This window comes from Hipposideros armiger, unplaced genomic scaffold (genome assembly GCF_001890085.2).
Source record: "Hipposideros armiger isolate ML-2016 unplaced genomic scaffold, ASM189008v1 scaffold_45, whole genome shotgun sequence".
Taxonomy (NCBI): Eukaryota; Metazoa; Chordata; class Mammalia; order Chiroptera; family Hipposideridae; genus Hipposideros; species Hipposideros armiger.
This window is the reverse complement of record NW_017731395.1, coordinates 3,458,732-3,473,133: the sequence shown is the minus strand read 5'-3', so window position 1 is coordinate 3,473,133 and position 14,402 is coordinate 3,458,732. Positions and strand designations below refer to the sequence as shown.

At 38.9% G+C, this 14,402-nt stretch overlaps 1 long non-coding RNA gene across 1 annotated transcript in view; it reads right to left on the bottom strand.

The window, feature by feature from the left end:
• The window catches only part of LOC109381180 (uncharacterized), a 107,584-nt gene that overhangs the window by 2,989 nt on the left and 90,193 nt on the right, over window positions 1–14,402 (bottom strand). Inside the window, exon 3 of the long non-coding RNA XR_002123652.1 lies at window positions 13,028–13,157. This is a non-coding gene — a long non-coding RNA (uncharacterized LOC109381180). The remainder of the gene's footprint in view (window positions 1–13,027; window positions 13,158–14,402) is intronic.

The following is a 14,402-nucleotide window of genomic DNA, read 5'->3' as shown; positions in this document are numbered from 1 at the left end:
GCTGCTGAAGGAAATTAAAGAAGATTCAAACGAATGGAAGGACAGCCTGTGTTCATGACTGGAAGACTTCATATGGTGGAAATGTCCATACTGCCCAATGCTATAGATTCAATGTCTTCCCTATCAAAATCCCAATGGCATTGTTTTTTCCAGAAATAGAAAAAACAATCCTAACATTCACATGGAACCACCAAAGACCCTAAAGACTCAAAACAATTTTGATAAAGAAGAGCTGGAGGCCTCCCACGTTCTGACTTCCTAACACCTGACAAAGCTACACTAATCAAAACAGCATGGCGCGGGCATAAACACAGACTAATGGAAGAGCCTAAAGAGCCCAGAAATAAATCTACACATATATGATAAGTGGTCAGCTGATCTTTGACAAGGGTGCCAAGGCTACAGAATAGAAAAAGGATAGTCTTCAACAAATGCTTTTGGAAAAACTGGATCTCCATGTGCAAAAGGATGAAATTGACCCTAATCTTACACCATCCCAAAAATCAACTCAAAATGGATTAAAGACTTCAACATAAGACCTCAAACTATAAAACTCCTAAAAGAAAACATAAGGGAAAAGCTTCATAACATTGGTCTTGGCAATGATTTCTTGGATAAGACATCAAAAGCGTAGGCCAAAAAAAGCAAGGAATAGGCAAATGGGACCAAATCCAACTAAAAGGCTTCTGCACAGCAAAGGAAACAATCAATAGAATGAAAAGGCAACCTACAGAACGGAAAAAAATATTTGTTAACCATGTAGCTGAAAGAGGTTAATATCCAAAACATATAAATAACTCCTAGAACTCAATAGCAAAAAAAAAAAAAAAATTAAATTAAAACAAAACAAAAAAACCCTGGTGAAAAAATGGACAAAGGACTTGAATAGACATTTCTCCAAAGACATACAAGTAACCAATAAATATATGAAAAAACCCTCAACTTCATAAATCATCAGGAAAATGCAAATCCAAATCACAATGAGGTGTCACCTGTGTAGAAAAAAACCACTGTCTTTCCACTCGTGTGTCTCCTTTATTCTCACACTGCTACACTCACAGCACTTCTGACACCAGATGTGTGGTGGTGTGACCTACATCAGGCAATTCGGGGCCACCAGCTGAGTGTTCTACAATCGAACTCAATTCTGACACTATCTACCTGGAGAAGGCATCAGACCCAAAGATTAAGGGATCAGCCCCACAAGACTGCCCTCCACTTCTGATACCAATTGCTAGTAGAAGTAGGTCCTCATGTTACACACAACATCTGTCCGATGTGGCAACAAAGTGGAGGTTCCCATGACCCTCACCTTGAATTTGATTATTTACTAGAACAGCTCACAGAACTCTGGGAGACACTTACTTACGTTTACCAGTTTTTTTAAAGGACATGATACAGGACACAGATGAACAGTGAGATGAAGCGATACACAGGGCGAGGTCTGGGAGGGTCCTGAGCTCAGGTGCTTCTGTCTTCGTGGAGTTGGGATATGTCACCTTCCTAGTATGTGAATGTTTTACTCACCTGGAAGCTCTCTGAACCCCAAACTCTTGGAATTTTATGGAGGCTTCCTCACGTAGACATAATCAACAATATTAATTCCATTTCCAGCTCCTATTCCCTCTCTGGAGAATGGGGTGCGGGGCTGAAAACGCCCAAGTTCTAATCATGGCTTTGGTCTTTCCGGTGACCAGCCCCCGTCCAGGAGCCATGCAGGAGTTCACCCAGCATTGCATCATCAGAACCAACCGTGTTCCTAGTGCTCTTATCACTTAGGAATTTCCCAGGGTTCAGGAGCCCTGTGTCAGAAACTAGCAGCAGAGACCCATACAGATATTTTTTCTATTATCTCACATCACCTCACACCTGTTCGGATGGTCACTATGAAAACAAACAAAAAATAAAAATAACAACTGTTGATGAGGACACGGAGAAACGGGAACCTTCTGCACTGCTGGTGGAAATGTAAAATGGTGCAGCCATCATGCAAACAGTAGGGTGTTTCCTCAAAAAATTAAAAATACAACTACCCCATGATCCAGCAACCCCATTTCTGGGTGTTCATGTAAAATAATCAACATCAACATCTCAAAGAGCTCTTAGCACCCACATTTATGACAGCACCTGTCTCCCTTTGGTTTCTTCTATTTCAGCGCATCCCTCGTGACTTCAAACTTTCAAGATGGCATATTCTTTTCCGAGGGCTTTCCTTGGTGGTTGAGCCTATGCTGTGTGCACAGTAGATGGGAAGTTCTGGGAAGTCCACAGCCCTCTCTATAGCAGCCCTCAACCAACAAATTCCCCTCTGGCTCGCCCTTCAGATGGGAAACCCCGATGCGTAGGAACTCAGATGGTCCGTGGCCTTATGGACGTCCACAAGAAACTGTTGTCATAATGATTTTAAAGTTTGTTTGCCCTTTCCACTGTGTCGACATTTGCACTGACAGTGCAAAAACAATGGTGGGAACTTGCCTTAGCACGAATCAGGCAGTGACATGTGTTGTACTAGTATTACTAGTATTACCAGTAGTCATTGCATACGTTGCCATCTTGTACTGAAGGGGGCAAAAAGCCAGTTTCATTTAAGCTGGCCTGGTTGAAGCGGTGAAAAAAAAAATTGTTACATTTTATTAACCATTGACCCGTTAGTGTAAATCATTTTACTATTCCATAGATAAAGTGGGAACCGCATATAAAGCAATTCTGCTCCATACGGAAGCAAGCGTAGGATGTTTGTTTCAAAGAAAAGCACTTGTGACATTAAGTTGAAAGCATGAGCTCTGCTTATTCAGACTTGGGTATTTGGAAGACATTTTTCAAAACTGAAGGAATTCAAAAACGAATCAGGCCGTCACTTCAAAGAAACCACTGACAGTATTTGTTGCCAATAAGAAAATCTGAGCTTTCAAGAGAAAATTAGAATTTCTGAAAACTTACATCCACCACTGTGAGCTTGATGACTTCCCAATGTTTAACTGCTTTTCTGATGAGACAAGTAAAGATAATGATGAATGTGAATTTTTGAGGTTGTAGAATGAAATATGTCAGCATTTGGAATATCTGCCTAACTCAGTGAACCATTCATTTTCATATGACCAACACATGATCAAAATTATATATGGGTAAAAGATTTGTTCAAAATACAGGATAAAAATATGGATTTTAATGAAATAGGATACAAAAAGTTCATAGATGTGATTTCAAATTTCCTAATGAAACTAACCTTTAAGAAATTATCAATTGCCAAAGTTTAATGTAATATCAAAAAAGAATGTACATAAATAGCTGAGAAGATGCATAATTATATACATGATTAAAATATTCTTCCCTTTTCCAACAATATGTCTAGTTAAAAGCAAAAATATTTCAACCAAAACATACAGCAACAGATTAAAGGCAGAAGCACATATGAGAATCTACTTGTTTTCTATTAAGCCAGATATTGAAAAGGTTTGTATAAATTATATAATATAATGTCATCCTTCTCACATCATTTTTTGTATTGGAAAATACAATGGTTTTTCATAAAATATTTGCCATTTAATTAACATGTAATGTATGTATTCTTTTTAAAATTAATATATAAATATTTCAAATGTTTTTCAGTTTTGATTTTTAATATGATCATTATTTTTAGACATAACCCACACAAACAACAGTTTTTTGGGGTCCTCAATAATTGTTAAGGCGGTCAAGATTTACTGAGTTCAAACGTTTCTCACTCATTATTTTTGAGTTTCCCAGTGGCACTCATCTCAAACTGTTCCCAGGGGTCACTTTTCTTGATAACAGACATTTTCTGGACTTAATTCATTTCTTTGTCTCATTTTTCCATTCCCAGACCATGGTTGTTGGGGTCACTTTCCAAATAAACACCTTCCATGCAAATTCTTACCTTGGGGTCCATTTCTGGAGAAATCAAATGAAGAGTCTCTTCTTTAGAACCCTTGGTTCTTCAGGACATAATGTAACAGCAATTGAGTTTAACTCTTTCACTTCACAAAGGGGAAACTGAATGCGAGAAAGATAAACTGACATGTTGCAGATGATGGCAGACCAAAGAGTTACCGGACTCTACATAGCTGCACCATTTTATCAGCCTCCGCCTTCTTAAAGGTAAAAAGCTCCATCTCTATTCATTTATTATTATCTTCCCCTGTCATTCATCATACAACACTGGAGCATAAGCACAGTCTCACCATGTAGCTTTCTTTTCATGTGTCTTGCTATTTGACAAATACCCTTTAGTATCCTTGGGCCTGAGACTTCCTTGTGCTTACAGCCCTTGTTTTATTATCAGTCATCTCATGGTCTCTAAGTTCTGAGGTCTCCTCCATCTGTGAGGGGTAGGAGGACATGCCGATGAGTAAAAAGAAGCCCCCTACAAGCTTAAAATCTCATATTCATTTTGTCATCCAAAATGTATCAGTACTACGTTCTAATCTTAGGTCAATTTAATCATTGAATTTTTTTCTCTCTTGGTTTTAATTCCTTATTGACTGGAATCTGCTTAAATTAAGGTTTTTGGAGATCAACCTGGGGGGCTGTGCCAATGAGAGACTAGAGACAACCGTCATGAGCCTTGATATTTTTGGTTCCTCGGGCTTATTATTTTTTCACTGTTCCATGTGTGAACACCTAATAACTAGTGCTTATTGGTCACCATCTTGCGTCAGTGCTTGTCCTCCATACATTTTGCGAGGGGTGGAGCTAAAATTCTTGCCGAGGGTTCTGACTCCAGTGACCATGCTGTCACCCTTTCACCGACAGAGTAAGCAAGAGTCACGAGTCTAGCCCCGGTCACTTTTATTCTTGGAGTCTGAGTGACCAACCTGATACTTTTCTCAGGTGTCAAATTTTGTCACCCGATTCTCCCCATCTGCGTCGTCTGACAGCTCAGTTCAGATGGGACAGTTCAGTGGTTTCAACTCTTTGGATTTCCATGCTGATCTGGCAGCATCCCCTTAGAAGATGTTTATCAAGTCCCCTATTTATGTACTCTAGATTTATTCACTACCGATAAGACAGCACTACAATACTGGTGCCAACTCTAAAAAGGGTAAAAATTGTTTTTGAATTAAAAAAAATGTGAACCATGTCAACTTTCTCGGGACTTGGTATTTTAAAATTGATTTAGGGCATTGAATTCTGAATAGAATTCATGCATTGGAAACAAACGTAGTTCCCTCTCTCTATAAGACTCTTACTGGAAGCCAAGAGTTTCATGTGTTCAGGGGAGGTTTATGTTATATTCAGGAGTTCACAATGGACTTCACTGACCCACCAACTTCAGTGGTAAGGCTCTTGGTTTTTTTGTGTGTGGTTTTTTTTGTTGTTGTTGTTTTTTAATGTGTGAGCTCAGGGCCTTATAGGGAGGAAATAGTGTATGATAATTAAAACCTTCTGAGATTCCTCTTTGAACCCTATGGAAATAAAATGCTTTGATTCCAAAGAATTAGGACATTTTATTTCCCAAAAGATTGTTCTAAGACAAACCATTTTTTTTCTGGTGGAAAACCCAACCAGATAGCATAACCATTTGAGCAGCTCCCTATCTCATGCTGGGTTGAGTATATTCAGAGCTGCTGGAGAGAATGCACGTGAATAGACCGCATGACCCAAGACCTGAGTTGCCTTGGGGATGGGGATTAAGGCATATTATCAGTGCACACTAGAAGTGGGATAAAGCGGTATTCATTACTTGGTTTAAATAACAATTATTTAGGGTTTGGTTTGGATAAAAATTCCCAAATGAAAACTCTGATTCCAAGTGTAACTGCATACTTACTCATCATATTATTATTATTTTTTTAGCATACTGTATATTTTTTCTTTCTGATTATAGGTTGAATAGTCATCCACTCATTCATTCTGTTAATAGACATGGGCTCATTCTTGGGAATACTAATGTAAATGTCATTTTATTATGGTTTAATTTACATTTCACCAATGACTAATGATACTAAACTTCTTTTTATGTGATTAATTGGTATTTATATATGGTCTTTGATAAAGTATCTGTTAAAATATTCAGCCGATTTTTTTTGGTTTGTTTTCTTATTATTGATTTGTAAATATTCTTTCTATTATGAATACAAATTCTTCATCAAATATGTGCTTTGCCAGTATTTTCTCCCATCCTGTGTCTTGCCTTTTTACTTTCTTAATGCTGTCTTTGGAAGAACATAAGTGTTTAATTTTGATGAAGTCCAATTGATCTTTTCTATGGTATGTGTTTCCAGTGGTGTGTTTAAAAAATTCTTATCTAAACAAAGATCATGAACATTTTATCTTATGGTTTATAAAAGAAATTTTAAAATTTTAGGTCCTAGGTCTAGAATCTTTGTTAACTTAATTCTCTTAATATATGATGTGAGATAAAAATGTAGGCTCTTTCGTCCCTCTGTCTTTTTTCTTCCTTCCTTCCTTCCTTCTTTCCTTCCTTCCTTCCTTGTCTTTCTTTTCTGCCTTTCTTCTTTTTCATATGGATATCCAATTGTTCTAGTACCAGTTTTGAAAAGTTATTCTTTCTCTATTCAATTACCTTGCTCCCCTGCTTGAAAAGCAGTCGATTAAATATGAATGCATGTGTTTTTGTAGATTTATCTTCATTTCTGATTTTTTATTCAATTGTAAACGGTCTATATTTTAATATAATGTCAATTATTTGTTACAAGTATAGAAATATAACTATTTTTTGTGTATTGACCTTGTATCTTCAGTCATGATAAACTCACTCATTTGCTACAAATGCCTTTGTGTGTGCGTGGGGGGGGGTGCGGTTCTTCAGAGATTTTATCAAATACACAGTCCTCTCATCATGCCATCTGTAAAGACTCTTTTATTCTTGCTTTCCAACCCAGTCGCATTTTTCCCATTGCCTTTTTGCACTGGCAATGACTTCTAGTACAGCTCTGTACAGAGTGGCGAAGGGGGCATTCTTATCTGGTCCCTTATTTTAGGGAGAAAGCTTTCAGTCTTTCACTGTTAAGATGTTGGCTGCAGGTTTTTCATAGTTGTCCCTTATTAGGTTATTAGCTTACTGTGAGTTTTCATCATGATGGGTGTTGAACACTGTAGAATCCTTATTCTGCATATTGAGATGTTCATGAGTTTATTTTTTGTCTGTGTGTCTGTTAATATATAGTTAAATATATCAACTGAGTTTTAAGCTCAAAGCAATGTTGTGATGAACTTAACTTGATCGATCAAACTTTTATAAATTGAATTTTTGCCTTCGACTTGATAATCCTTTTTTAAAGAACAGAAGCATCTCTATTTAAAAGAGATTTTGGTGTATACTTTTATTTTAGTGTCTGTACTTGATTTTGGTCTCAAAGAAACGACAGCTACATAAAATGAGTTGAGAAGGGTTCTCTTCGGTTTTCTAGAAGAGCTGTGTGTCACTTATTCCTTCATTAACAGAAGCCAGGCATTAGCACACTTCTGTAAAAAATCAAAGAGTATTTTAGGCCTTGTAGGTCCTACTCTCTCTGCCACAACTACTCAGTGTGGCCCTGTGATAATAACACAGTCTTAGACAATATATGAATGAATAGGCACAACTGTATTCTTATTACACTTTATTTATGGCCACTGAAATGTGTGTTACATATAATGTTCACATGTCAGGAAATACTATTCTTCTTTTGGTTTTTTTCCCCACTATTAAAAACTATAAAAACCCTCCTCTGCTCACTGGCTATAGAAAAACAGGTGGTGGGCCAGATTAGGTCCTAGTTTGCCAAACTCATGTCTTGACCAATGAGACACTTCTGGGTCTGGGGTTTTCTTATAGGAAGGTTTCTAACTTCACATTCAATTAGATATAGATTATCATAGTCAAATAGATGGTAGGGCTATTCAGGTTACCTATTTCTTTTTGAATAAGATTGAGTACTTTGTATTTTTCAAAGATTAGGATTAAACATGTCAATCATTGTCATTTTCATTGACCATCTGTCCTTGATATCAAATTTTTAAATATACTCTTCCCTGTTTCAGTGCTGGCTTTTCCTGATTTTTATTAATTAAAAGTTTCTTAATACCATCCTACTTTACTGAATCAAGACTTTAGTGATTTATATTTCAGTTCACACGTGACGGGAACATGATGTGATGAAAAAAAAAAAAAACACGGGGCATGGAGCCAGGAGGCTGAAGTTTTAGTCCTAGAAGCTGGTGACTGAGCATGTCATCAAATGTCATCAAATGCATGGACCCTTGTGTCCTCACTCATAAAATGCAGGTTCTTGACAACGTGATCAGTGAGGGCTCCATCAGTTCTGAAGTCATGCTGCAGCTTTTGTACGTCTCCATGGATACATGTGGGGATTGAACAGCTGCTGTGGCAGAAGGAACACGTCCCCTGCAGGTTGGTGAGGGGACTGGACGAGCAGGCAGCACAGGCAGACAGGGCCTGGCCCATGTAGGTGCCTCCTGGTATCTTCCCAGCATTTCATTAACCGAGTCTTGCTTGATTCCCGCAGTTCTTCAGTCGTCCCTTTTCCCATTTGTAAAATGAAGAGCTTGGATGAAATGGATGATACTCAACATGTCGCTACCAGACTCTGTTTTGATTTTTGAATTCGTATATTGAAAGGTTCTAGATATATCCAAAAATTGCATTTATTGAACAATAATTACAGTACTTTCCCACTTTAACATAATGACTGACTGGCATGCCTATGTAAATCTTTTACTCTGCCATATGTCAGGTGGGTTCCGTATAACATCTTGAATACCTCTACCATCCCCGAAAAGTGCAGCTGTTATCTTTACTTTCTATTAATATATGAGAAAACCAAGACCCAGAGGGTGTCGGGAGAGTTAGGATTTGAAACTCGAGATTTTCCACTCTTACCTTTCACTTCCGATTCACTCCTTGGCGTTTCTAACTCATCTTCTGCCTTCCTGCCTCCAAGCTTTCCCTTCTGCTAATCAGCTTACCTGCCCTGTCCTACTGTGCTTCCCCACCTGTTAAAATCCTTATTCTGCAAAGCTCCCCTATCTGTACTTAGCCCAGTGCCTTGCCCACAGTAGGTGCTCATTAACTAATGAATGCCTTGATGTTTACTCTATCGCTGCTAAAACATCTCAAGGTCGTAGGAGGCAGAAATGATATCTTATCCCCACAGTGTCTTTACAGTGTAGACGGTTACCAAAGTAAATGAAGCCCGCATGCTTCCTGGAACAAAAAGTACACAGGGCCATGTATGTCATGGGGTGTCCAAGACCCCATGTCAGAAATGTGCATTTGGGCGGCAGGAACACACATGAGGCAGGAGAATAGGAAAGCGCATTGGGAAGTTTTGCTACTTGGGTCAACTCCAATTTGGCAAAAACAGCTCAGCTGTTTTTCCTCCAGGGTTCTTTCTCTCAGCGTCACTTATTAATGCTAATTAGTCAAGGGTGTGCTGTGATGCAGAACACTTGTGACCCATAAGAATGAGAGAGAGAGAAACTGTCATTTCTCAAAAGACCCATGAGGGGCAGCAAGAGTAAGCGATGAGGAGGGAGAGAGAGACGGAGGGAAAGAGGGACTTCTCTCTCAAGAATTGCACTGAAGAAAAGTGCAAGTAAAAATAAATCCACATATAAAGCAACTGTGCAAATGTTAACAGTATTTTCACAGCTGGGTTTCTTTGCCGAAAATACTTAGCACTTACTTTAGAAAAGCCTCTTCTAAGCAGGAATGGCCTGACCGATTACAGAGGCTGAACCCTGGTGGTAGAACTCTGACTTTGAACTTCACTTTTGCCCAGAGGGGAATAAAAACAATGACTTTTGGCAAACAAGAACATTCATCGTCATGAATTCCCATCAGGCTGTGCTGTGGTGAGTGGAGTGTCCTTTATGTCACAGATCAGGACACTGAAGTAAGGCTGAGTTTAGGGAACTGGATTCATAACATTCAGCATATTTATATCTAGATTAGGGCTCTGGATTTAGAACACTGGAAAACACCAACTTTGTCTGTTTCCATGGCAGTGCAAACACCCCCACTTGAATAGCTGCCCAGTCACTTATCTTAGCAGGATTAATGGTTTTCTAAAAGGATCTACACTCACATTCCTGGTATGTAGTTCCTGTAGATATTAAGAAGGTACGCCATGGTCTTTGGTTTCAAAGACTCATGCCATAAGACGTGACTACTCATTCTGACTCACTTTTAGGGACTCTCCCTTTGGGAGTGCCACCCAGGTGGCATGGAAATGGGCTACGCACATATGAATGGAAATACAGGCTTCATCTCCAAATGACTAGGAGAGACGCTATACTGATGAACATGCTAGCTAAATAAAAAATCATACTGTACAGGTTTGCAATGATTAACTTGTGTTGGTGTCATCTTTCATTCATTTACTGAATAAATATTTCATGAGTGATGGGACCGCTATGTGTCAGAGTCCTCGTTATTAGAAGATACAATTAGAATTACATGTTTCAAGAGGTTTGCAATCCAGCACACACCATCGCTAACAACTAATGGGATTTTTTTCACTTAATATTTTTTTTGGTCAAAGCAAGAGATTCTTCAAAATTACAACAAACAAACAAACAAACAAATAAACAAAGTAAGAAACCAGTAAACACAAACAGTTAAAACATTCTTTGTGCTTATAGCCTTTGGTGATCACCACCTTGAGTTTTCGTGGCATAATTCATTGCCATCTCTTCACTATTGTGTCTCATTCCTCTGCTGGGTTGTGTGAGCCCTGAGTGTCATGGCCTCTGCCTGGCTCACCTTTGTACCTCGAGTGCCTGATACACCCCCAACAACTGCTCGCCCTACAGGGAGTGTTGGCTGGAGGAGCCTGTCACCAGTTAAGCAAAGGCGAGGTTGACAACAAACTCTGAACACAAAAGTGAAAAGCGAATGTGTTGGCTTTTAGTGAAGTTTTTATTTTTTTAACGATCATATGCTGACATTGACTTTCTGTCTTTGGCGTACAGCTCTATGAATTTTTTTTTTAATTGGGGAATTGGGGGCATGGGAACAGTGCTGGGGAATTGGGGGAAGGGGAACAGACAAGTTGCTGTCGTTTTTGTTCTTCAGTCTAGTTGTGGAGGACGTTGCTTCACTGGTCCAAGTTGGCACCATCATTGCGGTCTTCCCAGGCGAGGCAGATCAGTCGCCAGCTTCTGGACAGCCGCTCATGCTGGCTGCTGGCTACACACGGTAGCCCATGGCAACGCACTGCCACAAGGACTGCAGCCTATGCTGTCGCCGGCAACTCACAGCAGCCCAGCTCCAGGTTGAGCTGTTGTTCAGCATCTTAGCTGTAGAGGGCAGTGTCACTGGCCCTCATATGTGGGATCTGAACCGGGGCCCTCTGGCGTCCTAAGCCAGTTCTTAACCATCGTGCCACTCGGCTGGCCCTCTATGAATTTTAACGTATTTGTAGATCTGTACAGCCACCACCACAATAAGGATACAGAAGGTTCTATCACCCCCCCGGAAACCTCCCTCATTGTCATAACTTCCTTTCACCCATAATCCCTGGCTACCACAGATCTATTTTCCATCTCTACACTTTTATCTTCTGAGACTGGTTTCTTTCACTCAGCACAACGTTTGAGATTCATCCAAGTTCATGTATGTATCAATAGTCTGTTCTTTTCATTGTGGAGTAGTGATGTATCATATGGTGTACCACACTTAGCTTACCCTTTCACCCACTCAAGGACATTTGAACTGTTTCCAGTTTGGGGTTCCAACAAGTAAGGCTGCTTATGAACATTTGTATACCAATTTTCATGTGGACATAAGTTTTCACCATCTAGTAGCGTAAATAAACAGCAGTAGAATTGCTGGGTCATATGGTAAGTGCATATTGAGCTTTCCAAGAAGCTGCCAAACCATTTCCCAAAGTGGCTGTACCATTTTCAATCCCACCAGACATGTACGAGGTGTGATCACAAGACATGGTGAGTGTTTAAATTAAAAAAATAGTTATTACAGTAAAAGTTACATTGCCATTAATCCCCCTCAAAATACTCCCCTTTGCTTCGAATACATTTATCTCATCATTATTGCCATTTTCTGAAGCAGTTCTGGAAGTCCTCTTTGATATGTGTCTTTTCGGCATCCTCCATCATGCCAACGCTGTGTCACATATTGCTTCTGGTATACGGCAATTTCTGTCAAATACAAACATTACAGTGTGTCCTCATCCACCTTATTCACCGGATCTGTACCATGCAACTTCGGGCTCTTTCCCAAAGTCAAAATGACTATGAAAGGGGAACATTTTGAATCAATTCAGGACATCAAGGTAGCCACAACAGCACAACTAAAGACACTCATGAAAGAGGACTTCCAGAATTGCTTCAGAAAGTGGCAAGAGTGATGAGATAAGTGTGTTCGATGTGAGGGGGAGGATTTTGAGGGGGATTAATGACAATGTGTCTTTTACTATTATACTATTATATATATATATATTTATATATATATATTTTAATTTAAACATTCACCATATTTTTATCACACCTCGTATATAAGTTTAAATTACTCCACATCTTTGCCAGCACTTGGTATTGTTTTATTTTTTTTTCATTTTAGATATTCTAATATGTGTGTAGTAATATCTTGCTGTGGTTTAAATTTGTATTATCCTAATGGCTTATAGTGTTGAACTTCTTTTTATGTGTTGATTTGCTATTTTTATATCTTTCATTTCTGTTCAAGTTCTATCCCCATTTTTAATTGAGTTGTTTGATTCCTTATTATTGAGTTTAAAGAGTTATTTATATATTCTGGATACAAGCCCTCTGTTGGATATGTGATTTGAACACATTTTCTCCTCAGCTGTGGCTTGTCCTTTTTATTGTCTTAACTTCAGACCAAAGTTTTTAATTTTAAGAAAGACCAATTTTTCTTTTATGGATGGTGCATTTGGTGTCATTTCTATCACTTTGCCTAACCCCAAATCATGAAAAATTTCTCCTATGCTTATTTCTAAAAATGTTATGGTTTTATGATGAATACATTGACTATTGACGAACAAAGGAAATAACTTACTTGATGATACATTTCCTTCTTAGTGTTAAGTTTGCTCGTCTGGATTCCAGGAAGTTATAGGAGTCTTCGGGACAGGAGTGCATGTCTGTAAATGGCTCTTTCATTGCAAACAGGAACCACAGTCTGTTACCTATAATTTAAAATAAAAATAAAAAAAGTCTGATAAACAAGTGTTTTCATGTATGTCAAATTCATTGGTGATCACACCTGATCTGAAACAATATGAGACTATTTTCAGTCTTTTTAAAAAATTCCCTTTTAAAGTGACTATTATACATTCCATTACAGAACTACTCATATGTTAATTAGGGGGTCCTACTCCAGTCCAGGATTGGGGCACTCAATGATATTCAATATATGGACTGTACCACATATCCATCATCTGAAAAATTATGAATTCTAAAACATCTTTGTCCACTAGGGTTTCTGAAAAAAGATTGTATATCTGAAATTTAAATGGGTCTTGTGTTATGATAGCACAGGGAACCTCTTCTTCAGGCATTTCCTAGTCCTTGTCAAAAGCTCTCACTTATGTGATTGAGGATGGGAGGAAAAGACATTATATTATATATACTGCTCTATTCAACCTAAATAAATGTGTTTTCTTGTAACAAAGGAAGATTTATGATACCTTTCCTCCATTGTTCTTTGTGACAGTAAATAAAAATACCGAGCAGTGAGCCCCTGAATATCAGAGAAGGCCTTTGTTTTCACATGACAGTATGTCCCTGTGCACCAATGTGTTAGAAGCAAGGTGGCCGACCTGGGTCAGGCTCACACATGGACACCTCAGCCTTCCACAGACTGGGCTGCTGTGTGTCCATCAAGGCCTGACTGAAACACTGCCAGGGGGGATGGGACATGTGACATGACTTGAGACAGTGCCTGGAATAGAGTAATGTACTAATAAAAGTTAGATGAAGGCCATCTGACCGCAATATCTTGTCATTTCAGCTGCAGCAGTGCCTGTATATTGTATATAAGGAAGTCAGCCCATAAGATTGAGGATGTCATCTTCTGGGGTAGTTTGAGGGGAGATCCAGGAACCTCAGCTCTGCAGTGTATCATTTTACTAGACACTGATCCAACTGGAAGACACACTGTGTCCTGATGCGTGTCTTTCCTCCTCACTGACAGCTACACACATGGCAACGAGGACCTATGATTCGATTTCTTTGTCTGTCTGACACCAAGTACGGCCTGAGACACTTCGGGGAACTACTCTCTATTGGCGTTCAGAAGCTTATCTCCAGGCTTAAAAACCGAAGAGAACAAAACTAGGAACAAGGAGCAAAAAGAAAGAGGGATTTTGCTTTACATTTTTCTTTTCCAGTTAGTAATTTTTCCTTTTTTTTTTTTTTTGTCTTGCAGAGTT